Consider the following 21,366-nt stretch of genomic DNA (forward strand, 5'->3'; position numbering starts at 1 on the left):
TGAAGAAAGAAAAAGCACTTTTCCTCAGGGCGCGTGAGCTCTGACAGGAAACTTCAGAGAAACACTGGGGGAGGGATAACACTGGGGTGATGAATTGCCCACTGCCCTACAGATTCATTTCCAATCCAACTGTCTTTAGGAGGGTTTCCTCTGAGCTGAGCACAAAATCCTCTTCAAAATATACATGGAGTCTCAGGGTAAAGAAGCCAGGCACACAGCGCAGAGCTAGGACTGGTATTAATAGAATGCTGATAGCAAATTGCTCACCTGCTCCTTCCTTCCGATGTCAGCCTGCAGTTTTAGCAGCCTATCAGTTTGTCCCTTGCTACTGGCCACTCATTGACAAAAAGCTGAGTATCTGCTGACAGGAGGAAATGCAAGAGGCAGGAGTGGTTGGCCCAGCCCAGCACGGCCAAGTGAGCCGCAGGAGGGCTGAGCAGCAAAGACTTGCCCATTTTCAGCTCAAAATGACCAAGTCTTCTGTAATGTCCTGCCAAAGCCAAGAACCCCTTCTTCAACGCTTGCCCTGTAAACCTCCTGCCAGCCTCTTTTGCTTTGGCAGTTTGCAATAAAATTGCACATTTCGACATTTTGCACAGTTTGATTCCGCAACTAATACAATGACAATCTTTCACGTGGAAGATTAAACATCGGGACGTTCCCTGTATCCTCACACCATTCACATCCAAACTCCTGCTTTGCCCATTCATGCTTCTCGCCGTAAGCTCTCAGAATCCATCCACGTAGCCTGGTTTACCCAGCTACTGCAGCATTTCCCCCACGTTCCTCTCTGGCCGGGAGCACTGGGACCTCTCCAACGCAGTATCCGCAGTGCCACCTTCTGGTCTGCCACACGAATCCCAGCCACTCTGCTGCAGTCATCGAATCAATCAGGTTGGAGAAGACCTCCGAGATCCCCAAGCCCAACCCCAGCTCAACCCCACCGTGCCCAACGACCACGTCCCTCAGTGCCACATCTCCACGGTTCCTGGACACCTCCAGGGACGGTGCCTCCACCACTCCCTGGGCAGCCTGTGCCAATGCATCACCACTCTTCCACAGACCGAATGTTTCCTAATATCCAACCTGAGAAGGGCTTGCCAACCTGCCTGTCCCCACTGCAGTTACCAGCTCTCATGGCCACAGGCAAAAGTGCTCTTGTAGGTGGCCCTTGAGGCACTCCAGTCCCATCATTTTAGTTCACTGGATTGAAGAGCTCGGAGCACTTGGGCCCTTGTGCTGTGCCCAACACAAGCACCATGACATGGACACAACCAAGTGCTTTTCTCCAGCTCAGGAATCCTCACACTCTTTTCCTCCCCAGGGAAGTATAGAAGCAGAGGAGTAACTGCTGCACTTTTTCTTGGCCTGCTCTCCCAGGATCTAGAAATAGGCCGCTGTGCTGCTGCAAGCTGCAGCATGTGAACAGTGATCTGATATCAGCTCACCGTACCTGATAACAGAGGTGCCTCCGCAGATGTTTTCAGTGCCTCAGGCTGTCCCCCAGAAGCTTCTCAGCTGCTTCACTCCCTCTGCAAATCAGCAGGTGCAATCCTCTTGAGGACAACCACAGATCTCATCCCAAAGCTCAGCACCAAGGGCTGCAAAGGAATAAACATCGTCAGGAGCGTGCCTTTAAGTTGTTCCTCAGACTTCTGTATTAATTCTCCACTGCATTATTTACAGCCATACTAAAAAATTAAGTGCTTCATGGAGCTTCTCTGTGGGTTTTGGCCACATGGAACAAATGCGATTTCCTGATGCTTGCATCACATTGGCAGCATGTCAGCAATTTCAATGCATCTCTCTAAATAAGGACTTAATTCTCTTTTATTATAGGCCCCATTATACCACTCCCAGTGGCTAAAGGGGCCTTGAGTTTTGGCAGAAATGTCATTTACACCCACCTTATGTCCTTCTTACAGAATTCTGATCTATAAAAGAAAGAGGCAGTGTACTACGCAGCTCCAGCTTGCAGTCTGGAAGCCAGAAGTTTTCCACAGCCCCTGGCTTTGGCCAACTGGGAAGCCATTTCAAACCAAGAGCCCAGCTTCCACCAGTACGCTTACATTTCACTTCCTCACATCTATCGAGCCCTTAACAAAGCTATATTAGAACAGCAAGGGAAAACAATCCAGATCTTGTGGTGGAAAGGACATAGTAACGATAGGACAAGAGTGAATGGCCTCAAGTTGTTCCATGGGAGATTCAGGTTGGACGTTAGGAAAATTTTCCTCTCCAAAAGAGCGGTCAGGTGCTGGAACGGGCTGCCCAGGGAGGTGGGTTAGGGTTAGCTGTACCCAAACTCTAACCAACCTGAAAGTATTCAAGTACTCTTTAAATGGGACATGGTTTGGTGGGGAAATATTGGTGGTAGGAGGACGGTTGGACTGCATCATCTTGGAGGTGTTTTCCAACCTTGGTGGTGCTATGATTCTATGATTCGCCCTGAGTCTGGAGGGTCTGGCTATGGCACCGCAGCAGTTTTAGGCCCTTTCTGGGGCATCCCACCAGGAAACCCTGCCTGGAGAAATCTGTTTGAAGAGAAGCAATCCTCTGTCTGTGGGGCTACACTGTGAAGGTGAAGCACGCAAAACCTGTCTGCAGTTCACACCTGCAGATGTAACATTCCTCTGAGTGCTGCTGCAAGGAGGTCACCGATCCACCACGTTGCCTTGGCCATTTTATCCCTATGCTCCAGTGCCTTCTCTATGGAACAGACCACAATAAGACATTCCTCTCCATCTGCTCACCTAGGCATGGATTGCCTCCTGCATGCATGGATCATGCCTGGCATCCAGAACCCTGATCTTGGTTGGCCGCTACGGTAACACACCACAATATTTGGATGAGGAGAGGTTACACAAATGGCAAGTCCCACTGGCTTCTAGAATAAGTCTCCTGACTTAGCCTGGGAACTGCAATTGGGAGATGCAATCGTAAGAAAGCACAGCCTTTATCTCCCAGCAGGAATTCTTCCAACTTCCATTTTTTTTAGAGCCTTATCCATCCCTTTGTAAAACACATATATATATATATTTTTTTTTTAATGAAGAACTTTCCAACTGAACTCACATTTCCAAATATGATTTTAAAAAGAATATACAATTTTGGGGATAAATTGGTGAAATTCCAATTGCGCTATCACCACTGCAATTACAGCCATTTTTTTTTTCCACCCAAATATACCCCTGACATGGAGAGAAATCACACTATCACTGCATAAAGCTGTTTTGATACATCAGTTCCCTCACTGAGCATATTTTATACTCATCAAAACTATTTATACACCCTCACATATCCGAGCTATTCTAGGAATTAGCAGTCCGAATAATCATATTAGTCATTCTCGAAAGCACAAACAGATGCAGTATCTTTATTAATGCAAAGCAGAGATACCTATGAGAAAACTGATTCCCTCTTTTTGCCCGCTGTTTTAAATGCATGCACGCACACACACATGCATGCGCGGATCACACGTCCCAGTGCAACCAAAGATTCTGCTAAGCTTAATTAAATAAACAGCAGCAAAGAAAGCAGGTTCCATCTATTTTTAAACAAGTATGCCCTAAACGTGCACCAAGTCAAAACTCCTTAGCGCACACTCCTAAGAGCTTTTGTAAAATCCAGCTTAAGGGAATTAGGCACGCAGATCTAATTGAATTTCAGGGCGATACGGACACCTAACTCCTTGAAGCTCCTTTGGAAACTCCTGTCTTATCCAATACATGGTTCACTTTCCAGCTGAGAAATACCTTAGTAATGGTACACTTAACACTCAACAGTCATTTGACCTATTTTACTAATGTGTTTGGGAAGGAGGTTAATTAACAGTGGATAGCTATATCCTTAAGCTTAATTTTTCCAACAACCCTGCTCATAAAAGGAAAAATTGAGTACATATTAAAGGAAGCAAGCAATTAAGTTGCACAAATAGTGAGCTCATTGAACTGCAGCTGACTTCTATCATGTCAAAGAACAACTAAACACAGAAGCAATGAAAAGATTGTTGCCACGACCACCACTGAGAACTGCCTGGCAATAAAGATGAATAACTTCCTACTTGAAGATTACTGATTAAAGCTCTCAGAAACCAAAAGGTTAGACATAGGCATATCTGTAGCAAAATATTTTAATGCACATTTGGCAGATTCTGTAACGTATTTACAGTGGATTTAAAGCAAAGATTTATACAACTCTGTGTTTTAAGCAGACTTTAAAATCACCGCTGTTCTAAACCCCAAAAGTACAAGGGTAACTGGCTCGTTCTGAAGGAGCTACCTCTTCTGTTTCCTAAACACGGAGGCAGGGAAATGGAAGGTTGAGCATTCATAGGCCTAAGCACACTGCTGATGAATGGCATCCACAGAGCCCTGGCCACCTGCTTCCCATGGGGCTGTGCCCCTCTGCACACACAGCCTCCTGGAGATGGGGCCAGACAGACAGATGGACAGACCTGGACATCCGTGCATAGGACCACATGGCAGCTTCAAGTGGTTGGCTTGGTTGTCCTGCCACACATCCCACTGCTAAATATGTCAAGAAATATTGCTGAGTCCGGGCAGTGCAGCACAGAGCTCTTCAGCTTTGCTGATAGCAATAAGTGGGACTGGGGAGGAACTGTAATGATAGGATCACAAAACCATAGAAGCATTCCGGTTGGAAACGATCGCCCAGATCCTAAAGCCCAACCTCAGCCCACCCCCATCATGCCCACTGCCCACGTCCCTCAGTGCCACATCTCCACCACCCTTGGACACCTCCAGGGATGGCCACTCACCGCTCCCTGGGCAACTGTGCCAGTGCCTGACCACTATTTCAAAGAGAATTTTTTTCCTAATATCCACTCAAAAATTTTTTCCTAATATCCAATCAAAAATTTTTTCCTAACATCCAACCTTGAGCAGCAGGAGAACAAAACCCAAGTGTTTTGCAGTGAGTGTGCAACACACTGATGAACATGTGCTGCACGTTCCCATCTCTGTCCAATGCAGACAGTTGATTGTAGTCATGCCACTGTCTATCCTGACTCAAACTATAGGTTTTCCTGTGTATAATTTCAGAAACACACAATATTGGCCAACACGCCACATGTTAGAAACAGCACACCCCTGAATGTGCTGCTATGTGTTTCTCCTTCTCCTGGCCCACCAAGACTAAACTAGCCAAAATCCAGTGCCCCACAACAACCACCGTGGCAGTTGTTCTGTTATAGAACATAAGCAAACCCACCTTCTAAATGAATAGGAAAGAAAACATCCATAGCCACATGCTATCAAATCCAGACTTATTAACTGTGCTTTTCCTAGAGACATCTCAAAACCCTGCAGGGAAAGTGTGGTGACCTCCTCTTCCCACACATCAAGACTCCCTGTGTCACCATCTGAATGCCACTGGCCTACACAGGAGTGTATAGTCAGGAGAAAGGCACTGAACAAAGCTGTCATGCCCCAGTGGTGGAATCAGAGCAATGAACTATGCAGAGACGTCGGGGAAAGGACTGGAAAGGCAGTTTGGCTGGGAGCAGACAGTGAGAGCATTCAGGCAGAAGAGTCAGGAAAATTTTATTCAGATAAGTTCTGATTATTTGCAGTCTGTGACTAAATATGAGGCACCTGCAAATGCAATAGAGCAAAAATCTACAAAGCAGAAAGCAGCTTTGTCCAGCGTCCAGGGAACAGCTGGCTCTGTCTAGCAAAAGACACTTCATTTTAGGTAGAGCAGGTTGAGAGGCAATATGCAGTCCCATGACAAATGACATTAAATATGATTATTACTCTCATAGCCCTCACTGTAAAATACTTCTGTGCTCTAATGACATGAATTTTGAGCTAATGTTTTTAAACATCAAATCCAAACAAACAGAAAGTACGCTCAAAGCACCATTATCCTGTTGGCTTCCAAGAGCTTCACTTTTTATTTCTCTCCCCCTAATAACTCCTTGAAGTCATCTTCCCCTGAATTAGGGGCCTTTTGGTAATGCCCCGCAGCAAATATCTTATTACTTCCAATCGCTCTATGATGATGGAAGCAAGACTTGCTCTTGTCATTCTTTTAAATGCAACTTGAAAATGAATAACTGGGAAGCAGACCTCCATTTCCACCTACTTGCTCCTCTGACTTGAGTCTTTTTGCCCTCGAAAATTTTCTGAATCCACATTCCCTGCAGTGAATCACATCAGGAAGTAAAAATCTTAATTGTAACATATAAGTTAAACAGCAAGACATGACTTCATTACAGTGGAGATAAAAGGGCAAGGGATTACTGGCATTTTCACCTCATCTTAATTCACGGGGCTTCATGGGACTGATACAATACAAGCACATGTGAGTACAGGGAAATTGTTTTTAAAATGTTTTTATCTGCTTTGGGCACTTTTAGTGCCTTTCCATGCCTAGTCCCCACATCTGGAGCACTGAGTTTTGTAAACTGGTGCAGCTACACTCACACCTAGATACTTGTACAAGACACAGAAGTACAATGGCATCTTGATTCAGAACAGGGAAGGCTTGCATATCCAACGTGCCCTTTTACCTCTACTAAGGCAACAATCTCCCTGGAGGCATACAAGGCCAGGCTGAACGTGGCTCTAGGCAGCCTGGTCTAGTGGTTGGCGACCCTACCCACAGCAGGGGGGTTGAAACTCGATGATCATTATGGTCCTTTTCAACCCAGGCCATTCTGTGATTCTACGCACAGCAAGCATTTAACTACCCAGGAGTGTCTCCTTAGCCTGAATGAGACAGTGAGACATGGAAACACAAAAGGAAGGCAAGAGAAGGGGGCTGCAGTGGAAAATATATGAATGCTAATTTCTTTAGAATCATAGAACCATAGAATTATTCAGGTTGGAAACGATTGCCCAGATCCCCAAGCCCAACCCCAGCCCACCCCCATCATGCCCACTGCCCACGTCCCTCAGTGCCACATCCCCACGGCTCTGGAACACCTCCAAGGACAGTGACCCCACCACTCCTGGGCAGCCCGTGCCAGTGCCTGACTGCTCTTTTGAAGAGGAATTTTTTCCTAACATCCAACCTTAAGCAGCAGGAGAACAAAACCCAAGTGTTTTGCAGTGAGCGTGCGACACACTGATGAACATGTGCTGTACGTTCCCATCTCTGTCCAGCATAGAGAGTTGATTGTAGTCATGCCACTGTCTATCCTGACTCAAACTATAGGTTTTCCTGTGTATAATTTCAGAAACACACAATAATGGCCAACATGCCACATGTTAGAAACAGCACACCCCTGAGTGCCCCCTCCAGCCCTATGATCTATGGATATTCACTGCCTTTATGGGCAGGGAAGCAGTTTTTCAATAGTTAAGACTTACTCTGATAAGGCTAATTTACAGTCTCTCCTCACCAAATGCATTAAATTGCTTTCCAAAAATCCTGCTGCACATTTAGCAGCTGCATTCTCTGTCCAGTGGGGTATTTTGGAAAAGAACAGAGGCTGTCTTTTATACAGCATTTCCTATCTGTGGATGTTTAAAAAAGCAAACAGCAGCGATGCTTCTCATTTTCTTTTGCGTTTTCTTTTTCAGAAATAGTTTAGCTTAGAAACTACATACACACCTTATTCTTACTGCAGGTTTTTTCTGCAAAACATTTAGGCTCTCACTTTCAGATGAAGCATATCAGCAGTTTTAAAGTCCATTCCTATTTGTCAATACATTAAACTGCATTCGTCTATGCAGCACTCAGCTTTGTTCCAGCAATTCACTCTGTATTTCTTGCAAGAGTATTGGAGCAAACCAATTCCCTGAGATACACCTACTGTGACATGAGCTGGGAGGAAACAAAAGGCATTCATGCACACTCGTACACAGAAGCATATGCCCAGTTCTTCTGGGAAAATTCAAAACATCACAGACATATGGATACTTTTCAGTTTGAGCGTCCTAAGCGCATGAATGGCCACTTTTGTCTGGAACTTGCTGAATAAAAAATGTTACATTGATACAGAGGGAAGGCAGGAAAGCCAGTAAGGCTAACTGAAGCACACTTCGAATCAAGAGTTTTGTGCTCCTTAAACCACATAAGGCATTCAGGTGTACTTGTGTAGGCTCAGCTTTTTGTATCATGATGATTAGACAATGCTGTGAAACCTCAAAATTCAGTGAGAACCATAAAAAAAAAAACAAAAACAAACCATAAAAAGAGAACCATAAAAAATTGGTATTTGAGTAAATGAAGGGAAAAATACCATGTACTACCCTGACCAACTGTGTCGACCTGAAACAGCATTTCTGAAGACCCTATATGATGATGGAAGCTCTTCAAAACCAGACAAGGACAGATACCTCAGGCACTCTGAATTTAGCAACAGATTATTATTTGTGCTGAAGTTTCAATAGAGCTTCCAGCCAAGGATCACAGTTCCAGGGCGAAGGAGTGAACGAGTTCATCCATCACGATGCTACAGCAAATCAATGAAAGAAAGAACAATGAAGAGAAATCTCTTAGGTGTTCAGCATCCAGCTGATGACAAAGCCAGACCAAAGGCCATAGGAGTGGCAGTGCTACTTTTGTGGTAATTCCATAGGAGGGTTTAATCAGTGGTATCTGTAGAAGTGATGCAAGTTACTCAAATTTATTTAGCCTTTGAAAAGACTAATTCCATGCTGAGATAACATGGCATGGCTGGGTTTGAGCAAACAAGACCTCTGCAGGAATGGGAAGATACTTTTCAGAGCCAGGAGACTTTCTGTTGCTGAGAGGTTTTCTTCTTACCTGAAATAAAGATTTAGATAAAAGTTTTGAGTTTCTGCTAGAGACCCGAGCTCAGTCTTACTGCTTTCCATGTAACAGCCCTCTTACCATGCAAAAGAAAAGGGGGAATGAATACACCCCAGCACATGGGAAGAAAATCACACTGTCCTCAAAACCCTATCCAAGTCTTTGGCCCTGGAAAACTCAGCGGTAAAAGTTCTGCTTGCTGAGCAAGCCCAATATCCAGCTAGTTCAGGTAGGAGCTGGAAGAGCAGATGCAGTTTTTTAAGATGGAATTTAAAACATTTTTATATCATAATTCAGCACACCGACATTCCTGGCAAACAAAGGCCATCAGCACTGCCTTCATCTCCAGTTCACTCCTGGGGGGGGATGAGAGCAGAGAGGGTGCTCCTCACCTCCAGGAAAACAGAATGGAAAGAAAGAGAGTATCTGCTTGTCGCACTAGAAATTGCAGGGGGGGGGGAAATTACAGTCAAACTCATGGGATTACTGAAAAGTAACTCTTTTTTGGTATAGGCATTAGTCCGGGGCTCATTATGAGGAACTATGAACTCAGTTTGACCACTGTGTTGGCGGGAGTTTCTGCAGGAATGGGGGGAGCTGAAGGGGGAAAAGGATATTAAATACACAGGATTATGACAATAAACAAGAAAGCTATTTTAATGCTATTCTAGGATGTTTTTTCAAGCAATTTTAAAATTCATATGAAAAATACATGCACGTAAGGAATTTAGGGTTAGGTTTCTCCTTTCTCCACCCCCGCCGCCTGCAGCTCCTCGGCTTCTCCCGGGCTGCAGCGTTGGCCGAGCAATGTTAGTTGTGAGTAGTTTATCTTCATGGCTGTTTTGCTGGTTTGTTTGTGTTCAGCTCGAGTTCTGATCCTTTCTGGTTAGCGTCTTTCACTGGTAATTATAGGCAGTGTACTGTGAAAAGGTTAGTTTGGTCAGCGGAGCAGAGGGTTGGGCGGGGGGAGAGGGTTAGGAGAGTTTATCAAATGATCAGAGCTGCCTTGTTGGCGCTCATCCTTTGTAAACAATACGAAATGTCAGCGTTGCTGGTTGCTGTCACTGCTGACAGTATAAAGAGCAGAGAGCGGAGCATTCTTTCGGGAAGCGGGTTTACTGGGAGAGGAAACGAGGCTATGGGATGAAGGCACTTCGTGGATATCTGAGTACCTTGGGAAAAGAGAGGAGTTTGGGCTTCTCACTCAGCGACCTAATGAAAACTAGACAAATAGTCTTGCGTTTAATATATAGTTTCCACCAATTCATGCTTCTTTTGTTAGGAACAATTCTAGTCTGTATTGGAAAGAGACAGTTAAATATAAAGAAATCATTTCACATTGACAAGCAAGTTTCAGATTAAGAAGCCAAAGGAAGTTTATGAAAGGAAAGAGCTGCATTCAGATAGGTAAATTTCCACCGCCCGGCCTTGCATTCCTTCAGTTGTGTGACAAAAAGAGAAAAAATCTGACGCCGAAACAAATGCTCAAATGAAAATCTGGGAGACTAAATAAGCCATCAGGGATACAAAGAGTTGGGATACAAGCAGCTACTGGTAGAACAGAAAGCTTTATACGCCCGTGAAAAGGGAAATGCAGCAGAAATGGGACCAACATGAACTAATTTGGAAGCACACAGCTATACCTGCAGGCAAACGTGTATCCCAAGGAAAAGAATCTCCTAAGAAAACTCGTCCTGCAAAAACACTGGTGCATTTCCACCATCAACTGGATCAGTAAACCCAATCCGATGCATTATGCAGCATTTCTAATACATGGTTGGTGTTCTTAAACTTCAAATAATAATAATAATTTTAAAAAAATGAAAAGAAATAAAATAAAGGCAGATTTCCTCTGAGAAAACAAATGACACGTGTTGAATTGTAATAAACAACATACTGCCAGAACAGCATTGCTGGAAATGACCGACAGCACTCCACAGTCACTGCTGATCTGACACACAGAGTACTGAATGGATTTGGGGAGTTATCAGTCCATCAGTCACCCGGGGAGATTTATTGCACTCGAGTCAAATAAAACTCACAGAACTGTTTAACTCTTGATCTTCTAGACTCCATAGAAGGAAAAGGAGAAAGGAATTAGTCTGGGAAAACAGGTAGACTCTCTGAAGCAGAACTTTAGCTGTCACAGCTGTGTGTGCTCCCACTATAAACCCATCTGTCCACAGAGATGGCACTGCCACATAGTACATAGACCCACATACCCCAAACAGACAGGCAGTTAGAGACCCAGATGTGACAATATTCTGAACAGTTTAGTGATTCTAAAATCCAGACTTGAGGCACCTTCCTCTGCAATCACAGCCCTTTCAGGTGCCCTGGAGCAAGCATCAGTGCTGTTGTGTTTCACGTTTCACGTGCCCCACTGTAAAAATATGCTTCACATTTTTCACTGAGAATGGTGTTTGAATACCTGTGAGGCACTCTGGACCAGAGCCCCAAAGAACCCAGCGGCCTGGAATTTTCTCCTCCATTCAGAAATGTTGCATTAAATCACAATGGCTTGTGAGAGTGCACTTACACGCAGACATGGACAAGGCCTCTACACTTCTGCTTTAGACAACTGAAGTCAGCAAGAATGCCATGAACTTCCCTGGGCACAGGGATAAACCCGCACCTCCCATAGTTCAAACCTGCTCTCTTTCCTGTGGAATTTCCAGCCAATGAAATCAACAGGAGTTTCACCCAAAAAGCTTAACAACTCGTTTTATTCCTCAACGATAATCTCAAATCAAGGCATTATCAGTGACCTAGCACTGCACAGGGGTAAGTAGAACTCCTAAAATATTCCTTTTCCCTTGACTTTCTTGTTTTTTTTTTTTTAAACTGCAGAGCAACAAAAGGGACTCTCGCTGTTTGGATCACTTTCACGAAGAGCAGTAAATTTACAGACCCGGTCTTAAGAAACAATTGTTCCTGAACTGCTTTCTAAAGCTAACGAATAGTAAAAATAAAATAAAATAAAAAAGATTTGCCTGTCATGGGAGTTGGCCAATAAAATGCAACAGTGTTTATTACAACATTTAAGGTCTGTGATTAAGAACACCAAAAGGCCCAAACTAGAAAGGGTTTTAGCCTGTAATTTCCCTACAGTCCTGGCCTGTACTTCCTTATGAGCCAGCTCAGCAGGGCTTTTCTTCCATGTCCATCATCAGCTTGTAATTATTGCCATTCTCAAAGCTATGCCAGATGGGCTCTTTAGAAGCCGGCATGCAGCTTGTTTATGAGAGAGTGAGCTGTAATATTACTCTACACAGAGACCTATCTGGTCCTAGTCAAAGAGCCACCGCGTTCCCCCCTCCCCATCCCTCCTCGCTCTCCTGCTTCCCTACACAAGCTGCTCCATTTCAGCTTGGGGATAGCACAGGCAGTACCGTAACCCAGGCCTTTTGAGAAATGACCGAAGTGAGGGACGGGGATAGGCCTCCCGGCCTATCCCCGTCCCTCACTTCGGTCATTTCTCAAAAGAGATGCACTGGATTGGCGCAGATCAGACTCGGGGCATTTTCCCTGCTTTCTCTCACTCCTTCCCTCCTCTGGGAACGTTTCTCCTGCCTCTGAATTTGGGGCCTGGATCTCCCATGGCTGCGCCTAGCGGAGAGGATAAACGTTTGCAGAGAGGTTGAGGTTAAGCAGTTGTGCGCGGCAACGCAGAGCGAATAACCCAGAGTTCATCCTGGTGTAGGCCGCCAGCGCTGGATATCTCGGAAGGCCAAGACAGTGCTTCTATCAGTAGTTAATGAGGCAGGACTTGCAACAGATAGCCACTTTTAACTTACAAAAGCTTTTAGATGTCTCTGTTTACTTTGATCCATTTCAGTTCATTTGAGCCTTTTTTTCTTTTCCTTTTTTTAAACCTTCCCCCCTCCCCACAGCCACCCCAGATAAACTGCCTTCCCCCTCTCCCCCCCCCCCCAGCCTTCATTCCAACAATAGTATCATTTACCAACTTTTATACTTAACAAGTTTGAAGATCTTTAGTCAAGTTCTGCTACAATAGCATAAAGAAAATACACGGCTCTTGAGAACACCATCATAAAGAGAGAGGGAGGGGAATCTGGCTGCAGGAACGTAATTAAAAAATCCGACTGCCGAAAGATAAATGAAAGGAAGGGGGGCGGGGGGTGGGAATAACAGGAAAGGCTGCATTTTCAGGAGAGATTTAAAGTTATTTGTTCCTGATTGGGGGAACTGGTCATTCTTTTATCCCTTGTTATTTTATCCATGTGATGCCAAAAGAACTTTCTTTGTTAAAATGTTCTCAGAACGGATAAAACTAATTTGCTGGAATGTGAAATAATCCAGAAAGTAAGAGGACTGTGCCTAATGTTCACAGACTGAGAATGGCAAATTAACCGGCCACGGCTTCCAGTCCCTGGGGCACAGAACTGGAATTTAAAGCTTCCGAAGAGAGCCCTGGTGCTAATGGATTTGCATGAAACTTGGCATGTTAATGGAGATTGTCTCTTGTAATGAGCTTTTAATTAGGTCTGCTTGGTGCTTGACCTTCTTGTAATATGGGGCCATTCCTCAGATGACAGCATTTCTAACCCACAGGTGTGGATGCACAGAGCTTGTAAACACGCAGGACTTACCCAGCATTCTCCAAATCTGCCTGCTCGTCAGCTAGTATTCATTCCCTCCTGTGAACATCCTTGCTTTCTTGATTATTATTTTGCAGGAGATTTCACGTCAATTGTTTTAGTTTTCTTGGCAATTTGAACACAACGTTCCCAGCCAAGTGGAAAACAAAACCAAACCAGCAACAGGAACCTGATCTAAGTACACGCGGGCAGCCCCAGCATGGCACAGGGGTGGGTCACAGGTTCTGAGAGTTCTGATTCCCACTGTCCTTACAGAAAATAAATGTGGGTAAAAGCCTCACTTTGTCGAAACAACCGTCTCCAGATACACGCACATCAGCCCAACTACTGAGGGCTGTAGCTCCTTTAACATCCCAAACAGCCCTGAACACAAGCTGCACACAGAGTCACAGAATCATTTGAGTTGGAAGGGACCTTTAAAGGCCATCTGGTCCAACCTCTCTGCAATGAACAGGGACACCTACATCTCGATCATTTCCATATTCCATCACAAACAGTGTGAAATCATCATTTCTGCCTTTCATACTTACAAGGTGCCCTTCAACTGCTGCCAGCGTGGTAACTGGGAGCTGGGTGAATAACTTCTCATAAAACCACATTCTCACAGTGGATGCCATCAGCAACCATGCTTTCCCAAATGTTCCAGCTACTCTCACAGGCCTTAAAAAAAAAAAAAAAAAAAGAAAAATCAATGAAAGGAAAGAAGCTGGGTGTGAACCATCCAAAGATGTCGTTAAAGAACAATGGATACCAGCAATTAAATTTCAGTCCTTCTTTTGAAGCAGCCTCTGCCTATTCTGCCTTTTAGGAACTAAATTAGCAGCCAGTCTCAGAGGATACACATTCATAGATTCATAGAGCTCCAGGCCAGAAGAAACTATTAGATCATCTACTGTGATTTCCTATATATCACAGGTCATTAGCTTTCACTGGGTTACCCCTGTGCTGAACTCCACAATTTCTGTTTGACCAGTGTCACTTGCAGCTGTCTGACACATACCCTTTACAAAAGCAAGGAGAATCTATTAGCTCTCTAGCTACAGTCCTCAGGTTGTTTTCATGATTGAGTACTCCTTTCATTAAAAAGCCTCCTTTGCAGTTCAGACATTCTGGTATTTGGCTTCTAGTTATTTAGCAGGTCTCCATATGTATTTCTCTAATTGATTAAAAAATACTACTTCATTAATTATTTTATACCTTGACAGGTCTTTCCCAGTAAGGTATAAATTAAGCAAGGACTTCAGAGCTACCCTCCCAGCAATGAAAGTGAAAAGTCACTGAGAAACAAGATCTATCCAACTCCATAATCAACAAAGGTTACTAGAGTCACTTTAGATACTTACATTGGTGACATCTATCTTTGAGCTTGTCAGGAAAACAAATGAAATGGGCAATTTAGGAAACAAATCATCTGAGCTGTTTTGGGCAACCATTATGGGAAGAAACTGATACATCTTAATTCTCTTCACTCATTATTTGGGAACTAGATAAGTAGCTCAGGTGTGGAAAACTTGCTGTTAACATCTGCATGTGGCCCCACTGTAAGTATTAACATCCAAGCAAAAAAATACATCTCTTCATGCAGATGCTAATTCATATTGATCTGAAATTGAACAATAACAGCTTTCCTCTTTAATCCTCATGCAGAAATGTAGAAAAACCCGGAGCACCTTCCTAACTACCCTAGTTCTATCCAAAATAACTCTCAAAATCTTATTATTGCCAAGGTGTGAAGCTTCCCCTCTCTTTCTAGTGGAAAGTCTTCAGATGGAAAACCTGAAAACAAATGCTTTAATTTAAGCAACATTTAGACAACAACTCTTGGCAAATGCTCTGGATGAAGATGAAGGACAAGTATAAGACAAGTTTGTCTTTGTGCAGTGAGTCATGGGACAATCAGCTGTCAAGGCCTACAACTCATTCTGTTCTTCTTACAGATGTTTTTACAATTAAGAAAAGTGACTTGAGTGTCAAGTGGGAAAAAGAGTATTCTCCCAAGGATCATCCATTAACCCTGTCAGCAATACCCCAAGCCTCCACATCAGAACAGGTTCCTTAACTGTTGACAAGACAATAAAGAATGACTATTTACCATGTGGTAATTATAGTTCAAGATGTGTTGTCCACATGGATTCTGCTTTTGCATCTCCTATATCTATATAGGCAGTCAAGGTCTCTTAGATAGCAGTGCCTATGGAAACATCTTTATGGCTGGATTTGAGTTTCATGTCTCCTCAGATGAGCTACCACGACCACAAAATTCTCGGTGAATGCCCCAGGGCTGTGAAAAGGTCAAAGAGAAAAACCCATCCTAGAATCCTAGTGAGATATCCTTACAAAGAACTTGAGGTACTTTCTGTAAAGTGAATGAATGAGCAGATGAAAGAAAATACCTTGCCACCAACTCTGTAATGAGGTATGAGGGAGGAGTGTTGAAAAGACATGGAAAGTTGTTGAGCTATTCAAAAGCCAGATGGGGGTGGTAAATCTTCTAAATCTTTTTTCTTTCTTTCCAGATCTGAACTGCCTCCTCACCACCAAGGTTAGATCTTGTTCTACTAAAGTAAGAGACTGTGTGTGAATCTGAATGTCCCGTGGATGTTTGATTTATGAAGCACATACAAATGAGAACAAATAATCATTACACTCGGTCAGAGCAGGCATCCATATCCTTTTCTTAGTAATGGTACTAAGGAGGCATCCAGGAGAGAGTAAGAACAGGGCAATTAATTTGCCTCAATACTCTTCCAGCTTCCAACTCTGCCTGGCCTAGTGGATTTCATGGTTCTGTTTAGAAAACAAATCTCTCTTCCAAGTATTTGTGCAGTCTTCCTGGAAACCTACTTTTACATCCATCTACACGACCCTTGACACAGAGCTCCAGCAGTGAACTACCCACCTCTTTTCTCTGGTTTGAACAGAACTCCCCTTAGCTGAGTTAGCTCCCATTGCCCTCTAGCTCTTATACTGATATATGAAGAGCTGATCCCTACCAATACTCTCCACATCAGTCCTCAGGTTTTCCACATTAATGAGAACCAAGCACCATCCCAGCCCTGTTACCCTTCTCTGAAGTTTTTCTAGTTCCAATGTATATATATTTTTTTAAATAAAGGCCCCAAATTGTACAACATACTGGATGAATGGGCAAAAGGTGGATTTATATAATGGTATAAGGATTTTTTTATGTCCACTCCCTTCCTGTTAGTTCAGAACATATGATTTAGGATTTTTTGAGTGTTACTGAGCATTGAACAGCCATATTTGCAGAAGTACCCAGGAAAACTAGTGATCATCACATCCTTCTCCCAGGTAGTAACACTCAGCTTAAAGCTCCTGACTTTATGTGAGACACCTACAACACTTCCCAGTGTACATCTGCTTACAGTTGTGTCTGTTGAATTTCACCTTCCATTTTGTTGGCCATTCACTGAGTCTTGCAAGCTCTTTTAAATTCTTTCACTACTTACCATTAACCTTATTCCCCTGACTAAGTCCTTACCACCACATTTTCTCACTACTTCTTCTCTCATGTTCTCATATGAATATGTTGACTAGCACTGGCACCAGCTCAATATTCTACCTCTGAACTTCCCTCACTGCAAGAGCTGACCATTTGTTTCCAATCTTTGCATCCTGTTGTTTCAAGCTGGCTATTTATCCATGCAAAGAACTATCCCATGGTTGCTAGATTTTGTTAGAGCCTTTGGTGGGAGATTATCTGTGAAGTCTTGTGGAAATCCCAAACATTATATCCACCGGATCACTGATATTCACTCGTTCATTGATCCCCCCAGGGAACTCCAAGACATTTGTAAGATAGGACTTTTCTGCACAGGAATCATGTTATCTCTTCTCAAGTATGTCATATTTCACACAGGTATCAACTATTTCTTACTGATATACCTATATGAACATTTGTATTACAGTTCTGTAGTTCTCTTGATCCTGGTTAGAGCCTTTCTGAAGGGCTGGTGTTAGGTTTCCTTATGCTGGAAAAGACAGGTAAAGCTGGAAGCTACAAGGCTCGCACAAGTGACGGAAGGAGCAGTTGTTAACAGACTGCCTTCTCTTTACAGCCCAGATGGTCAGAGCTCAGCCAAACTGCTCTGTTTAGGCACCGGAGGTCTCAACTGTTGTACTGTAACTAATTTACAAGCACTGCACAGCATTCAAAACTGTAAACCCACTGCTCTACCAAAACACGGCCAGTTCAAGTCCCAAAATGCTTTTATTTATATAAAATCTAAATACTTACATATTCAGATTTTGTAAAAGTAGCCAATGAAGACGTTGTTCGAGAAAATGCAAGTAAACCAACAAATAAATAAGACAAAGATAGATCCCAGGGACAAACAGTTCAGCTTGGGACACTGGCAACATTTGACTCTCCCATTCATTCCCCTCCTTGTGAGTTTAGCTCCAGCACTTTCATCTTGCTTCTGCCTATCCCAAATCCTTCCCAGCAACTACATCTCCCCACCCTGCCTGTTTTTCCATACCTCTACCCCTTTCATCCCCAAACCTCAACTACCTTATTCATTACTTTAGTCCCTCCCAAGTAGTTCATCTCCTCAGGGCAGTTACTCCTCTCACTCGGGCTCTCTACATTATAATGGCTGACTCTTAACGTTTCTTTAATTCCTTATCTTTCATGTGCATTAGTAATGGAAGACTGTTACCACTGTTTTACACATGACAATCATAGAGAGTCTAAGTGGCTTACTGAGACTCACAAAGAGAGTCTTTAACAGAGCAGAAAGTTGAACCGACATCTCCCTCCAAAGGAAATGATCTTAAAGCAGACCAGCCCTCCTTTCTCCGGCAGTGATCCCACTGTGGAAGTGGCAGTGGCACGTGGCAGAAAGAAGTTAATTATTCTAAATTCACATATTTCACCTCTGCAGCACCTCGGTCCCTGTTCAGAGCTCCGCAGATAGTGGTCATGCCACAGGATGCTTCAAGAAAGCACAAAAGTAACAACTATACTCATCCGGAGTGGTATACAGTTTTGGACCCTTGTCTGGAAAAAATATATCAACTTGACAGTTGGATTAGATGATCTTAGTGGTCATTGCCAACCTTAATGATTCTATGATTCCATGAAAAATGGAGAAGCTGCAGTAGCATCCTGAGGCAAACCAAGATCAGCATCCTGCAGCTCAGCTAAACAAAGGCATCCACGCAAAATACTCTTGCCAGCAGAGCATGGCAGTGATTTGGGATGAAATGACTCCGGCAGCGGGTAGCCCAGCAGCTCTGGCAGCACCAGCTTGTTTGTGCTACTGATGACAGCTGCATGGAAGAACTGGGAAAATTTTTCACTTTGCATGTTTCCTACTCTAGTTGCCCTTTTCAGGAGCACGGCCCAACTGGAATGGCCTGAGGCCTTCTCTCACCCCTCCCTGAAAACAGGAAGGCAGCTGGTATACTCCACATTATGTACCAATGGCTTGTAAAAATTAATGTTATCCAGCTGCCCATGAACAGGACGACTTTCTAGAGCTATAGTCACACTCTGGGAGGGCTGTGTTTGCCCAGTGCCTATGTAATGATAGGAAGATGGGCTGAGTTTCAGGACTCTGCTCCTGCTCGTGGGTCCCATGCCTGGGGACCACTTGTCATGCAAGCATTCCCAGACAGATCAGGGAACAGCGTCAGGCTTTCTTAGATTACTCACATGAACCAAACAAGCGGGATTTGGCCTGAATACAGGAATCATTCAGTTACCCACTGCAAAAATATAGTGAATAATTGAAGATGAAAGGCAGCTATAAACAAGCAGCAGACCGGAATATTATGCTATTCGACAACACTGGGATTGAGCAGCACATGGAAAAGGAAATTCCTATCCATATGAAATGGCAGGAGAAAGTTTGATAAACAGGATGTCATTATCAAATTATGAGCCAGATAAAGTGTCATCTGCCACACAGATGAGAGTGAATGTTGTCACCTATAGAAGTCAGGGGCAGGCACCTCTGGAGACGGAGGTGGGGCTGTGAGCCAGGGAAGAAGGGAAAGGGAAAAGAGCTGTGAATAATCTGGTTTGCTTCTCCTGCTGCTAGGGAAACAGGGGAGGACAGCAAGACAGCTGCTGCTTGCTGCTGCTGCTGCTGGGAAAATTACTTCCTTCTCACAGCCCAACTTCTCCACCAAAAGAGCAGTGGGATTGCTCATCCAGGGACTGTGATGCAGCAGAGCCAATGCCAGCCTGCCAGCTCCAAGGCAATTGCTTTGCCCAGAATTAGAAGCTTCTCTGATCCAGTTCAGTGTTCAGACAAGATTCTTGGGTATGCTGAGGAAGACGTCCTTCTCTTGGTTTTTCACCCCACCAACAGAGACCAGAGCCAGCACTAGTTGTGGGAGAACTGAAGCCTCTCCATCTGCATTGGACACATTGGATGACTGAACTGTAGATGTCCCTGTACATCATTGCAAGGGAGCAGGACAAAATGGCCTATAAAGGTCCTTTCCAACACAAACCATTCTATGATTCTGTTTCTCGCCCCATTTCTAACAGCCAGGCCTCTGGCAATCACCGTGGCTGTAGACTTTAAAGCATGCCTGTCAGCAAAGAAATACTCCTGGCATCCTGTGATAACATCCCTGCACTACAGACCAGCTGACCCAAAAGGAAGAGAGAAGCATCGGTATCGTTTACCATGAATGACGTGGGCAGAAGGGTGAGGCTGAGCTTTGGCTCAAAGCCTCGAGTGCACTCATTCCTGCACCACCCCAAGGAGCTGAGAGAATAAAGTATGACCCCTTCCCTGCTCGCCACTTGTTGCAGAGTCAGGGGAAGCTTATGGCAGTCCTGTGGACAAAACACTTTGCTTTTCCCTCCTTGCAGCTCATCTCCAGTTGCTGGGACACTGTGGCAGAAACGAGGGTCGCTATTTTTTCTTTCAAAAAGTATCACCCCTATGGAAGAATCCATCAGAGCTTAAAAGCAAAGAAGACACACTCTACAGATGTGGTATGTGTCCCACAAAGTGCAATGGAAAATGACAAGCTCTGTTAAGAGTAATTCGGAAGTTCCTATCACTGCCTTTATTTACTAGTCCATCTGTTTCAAGAAGAGGTTATTTTCCACTATAAATTGTGAAAATATGAATTCATTGTGGCAGCAGCAGGTTGGCTCTTAGTAGCCACTCCATGAGAGCATTTTGTGCACTGCTGCTAACAGCCCAGAGAGAGATAGAACCTGACTGCCTCTCTTCCTTTTGGAAGCAAGACCAGAGGTGACAGTCATGGCAGCAACAACAGAAATACCTAATTTCTGTGTTCAATGATTCTGTGGCTAGGTAAGAAGTCTTTTCTAGAAAAATTTTTGCACTTGGAAGAATATCTACAAAACTTGGGAAAGGAAAGCTTTTGTCACAGAAAGAACAATTTTTTGGCCTATCACATCTGTCATCCCAGACAAATTTACCAAATCAGAATACCCAGTACTGCCAATGAAGATCTTTTCTGTTCATTCGTAGAATCACAGAATCATAGAATGATTTGAATTGAAAGGGACCTCAAAGAGTTCCAACCCACTGCTGCAGACAGGTCTGCCAACCACTCCATCAGGCCATAGATCAGGCTGCCTGGAGCCCCATCCAACCTGGCCTTGAGCACCTCCAGGGATGGGGCAGCCACAGCTTCTCTGGCCAGAAGACTGTCAAAGACTTTCTAAGACTTTCCAAGACTTTCAGTCTGGGGCCAGTGATTCAGTTCTACAAATAACACCAAGCCGACTGCAGTACCTCAAGAGACCCAAGAGTCACACTGGAAAATCTTCCTTAGTTACACAAATACCACTGAAGTTTAGGGAAGGCAAGAGAGATGTTCACAGATTTTCTACAGCAACACAACCAGGCAATGAAGAGCCAGCAATGTGGCAATCCTTTTTTTTCTTTTCATTAACCCTGTCTTTTTTTTTTTTTAATATATTTTTTGAAGAATCCTATAGTTCACTGCATTTTCATGCTGGTTTAAAGACTAACCAGAG

General features: G+C 43.9%; 1 protein-coding gene across 13 annotated transcripts in view; it reads right to left on the minus strand.

The window, feature by feature from the left end:
* Positions 1 to 21,366, minus strand: part of BMP4 (bone morphogenetic protein 4) — a 163,763-nt gene that overhangs the window by 72,989 nt on the left and 69,408 nt on the right. For 12 of the 13 annotated variants that reach the window (XM_021403059.1, XM_021403055.1, XM_021403056.1 and 9 more), the window contains 2 exons: positions 13,898 to 14,027; positions 1,454 to 1,601 (listed from right to left, as the gene is read on the minus strand). The gene's annotated coding sequence lies outside the window, so the exon portion shown is untranslated. The remainder of the gene's footprint in view (positions 1 to 1,453; positions 1,602 to 13,897; positions 14,028 to 21,366) is intronic. The other variant, XM_021403061.1, reaches the window with a different exon arrangement.

This window comes from Numida meleagris, chromosome 6, assembly GCF_002078875.1.
Source record: "Numida meleagris isolate 19003 breed g44 Domestic line chromosome 6, NumMel1.0, whole genome shotgun sequence".
NCBI classification, from domain to species: Eukaryota; Metazoa; Chordata; class Aves; order Galliformes; family Numididae; genus Numida; species Numida meleagris.